This window comes from Alligator mississippiensis, chromosome 1 (genome assembly GCF_030867095.1).
Source record: "Alligator mississippiensis isolate rAllMis1 chromosome 1, rAllMis1, whole genome shotgun sequence".
Taxonomy (NCBI): Eukaryota; Metazoa; Chordata; order Crocodylia; family Alligatoridae; genus Alligator; species Alligator mississippiensis.
Genome location: NC_081824.1, coordinates 475071086 through 475073653, shown reverse-complemented (window position 1 = coordinate 475073653; position 2568 = coordinate 475071086). Strand labels below are relative to the sequence as shown.

The 2568-nt window shown below is 52.3% G+C and overlaps 1 non-coding gene across 1 annotated transcript; it reads right to left on the bottom strand.

The window, feature by feature from the left end:
- Positions 1–318: 318 nt before the first annotated feature.
- On the bottom strand, positions 319–517 carry LOC132247868 (U2 spliceosomal RNA). Its single transcript, XR_009459283.1, has one exon. It is a non-coding gene; the product is annotated as a U2 spliceosomal RNA (small nuclear RNA).
- Positions 518–2568: the final 2051 nt, after the last annotated feature.

The window sequence follows — 2568 nt, the reverse complement described above, 5'->3', positions numbered from 1 at the left end:
TGGCATCCTAAAGCCCCCGATTTCTGCTGTGACAGAGGATTTCCGCTGTAACAGAGCTGTTCGCAGGGGGTCACCAAGCAGGCTGCCCCTGACACCCCCCCCCCTCAGCTGCACGCTGCTGACCACGCTCTCCATCCAGGTGCAGGCAGAGGGACCGCTTTCCTCCGGGCAGCCAGCCACCCCGTCCTCTTGAAGGCTTCGGACAAGTAGTAGCCTGCCTGCCAGACTGCCGGGGGCCCCTGCCCGGCACCAGCCCCCCCAGATGTCTCTGAAGAAGCGACGAGATCTACTTTTTGACAGCAGCAAGTTCTCCCCGAGGGGAGGTGCACCGCTCCTGGAGGCACTGCAATACCAGGCCGATGTGTGGAGTGGATGGAGCAAGCTCCGAGTCCATCTCCCAGTTCCAAAAATCCATTTAATATAAAGTCCTCACATCGAGGACATAGATATTAAACTGATAAGAACAGACTGACTTTTATTAGTAGATGGTAAGGATTGTAAATCCAAAAAAAAAGATGACAAAGCCGATAGGGAAATACAGAGCGCCCGGGCGAGGGACTAACAATAGAAGGATGGGGGTGGGGGTGGGGAACCATCTGCTGTATGTGTCCCTGCTGCCCGCACCTATTGCACAGCTTGGGCTGGTCATGGTACACCACATATCCCCTACACGGCCCAACTTGCACTGCCGAAGCCAAGTGCTTAACCGCCCCGGGGCTCCCCACCACCTCATGGAGCACCACGTTCGCCCTCCATGCCCCCGTCCAAACCCCCCAGCGATCACATTCTTTTTCTACAAACGTCACACTCTCCACCCTCTACTCCAACCATCTTCTCACGTCGTTCTTATGCGCCATGTCTGTAAACATCTTAATATATAGCACTCTCTCCCGTGCCGTCCGCCCCATATCAAACACCAACCCCTCCAGCTCCCCTCTGTCCAACGCCTCCTCGTGCGCCTTCCAAAAGGCAGCGTAACATTTCTCATTTTCAAGTCACGTTCCAGACCTTCCTGTTGTCGAAGGCCACCACACAGTGCATGTCCCTCGGATTTACTTTGAGGGTCTTCAAGAGGACCTCAACCATAAAGTCTCCACGCCTCAGAGTCTTGTTTCCCTCATACACCTCAAGGGCGAGGGGGTTTTTTTGTTTGTTTTTTGGGGGTTTTTTTGTTTTTTTGTTTTTTTTCCTTTAGTAAACATTTGATTAGAAAAACCTGACTATAACAAAAGACTCAAAACGACCCCAGACAGAGGCCTCACAACGGGTAATACAACATTTCAAATAACATAATACAAAACATTGGGATTGATATCATATTGCACATCATCTCATTTGTACACAGTATATACAACATCCCTGAGTATTGGCTATGTAACACATATTACACATATCGTATTAGACATCCTGTACATCCCCCCCCTCCCCCCAAAAAAAGGAAAGCAAGAACATTGTCTGCAGTACAGGTCTCTTGTTGTCCCTGTCCCATGTGCAACCCTAGCCAGCCTTTTCTCCTCACAATGCTGACTCTTAGTTTAGCCTATACCTGTGCGGGGCTGAAACCACCCCCTGAAGTCCAGCTCTTGCCAGAATTTTTCGTCCCCTCCTTCTTTCATATTTCCTTCTCTAGCTCTATAGAAGTGCAGCTCGTGCATTGCTAACTGCAGACGCTGTTGTGGAAAAGCACGACCCCTTTAGAGCCAACAAGGAGCGTACTTTCCATAGTGCTACTTTGGTGCAGGTGATTGAGACCCGCACCCCCCATGTCCCATCCGTCCCCTCTGATAAACCATAGAGAACATTTCTGGAAGTGACCCCCGTTCCCTTTCCCGTATCCTTCAAATAGGTAGTCACCTTCCCCCACACCCGTTGTGCGTAAGAACAGTCCCACAGTACATGTGTCACCGTCTCGGGCTCATCGCAGAGCTCCCTTGGGCACTTGGGGGACCGAGAGAGTCCCCAGCGATAGAGCACCTGTCGCACTGGCAGAGCATTTCGCACCGCCCTCCACGCCAGCTCCTCATGCTCCCCTTTCCAGTCCTTCCCCACCAGTCCTTTCCACACCCTGCTGACTCGCTCCGGTCTCAATTCCCCAACATCCGACATCCTCTGTTTCCCTCTCAGGAAATTCAAGACCTTTTTGGCATCTCCCAGCCCCTCGATCCCTAACCCCTCCAATCCTTCTTTTGCAACAAAGGCTCCAAGTCGGGCGTAGGGCAGCGACATCTGCCAAACCCACGCTCCCTGCCACGCACTCCCGAACAGGCCCAGCCTTCTCAGGAGTCTTCCTCCCCAGAACCTGCAGAAATTAGTCACGATGCCCGCTGCTCCCCTCGCTTCCCTCACCACCATCTTCAAAAAGAGCACATAAACAAAGGTCTCTATGTTGGGGAAGCCCCATCCCCCCAATCCCTGATCCTTATATATCTCTGTCCTAGCCACTTTCTCAGTCTTCCCCCCCCAGAACAAAAGGCACAAGGCCCCCTGGATACACCAGGCCTGTAGCCAGAACAGAGGATACACCATCACCACATACAAGGGCAAAGGTTACCATCACCCTCCATTTTC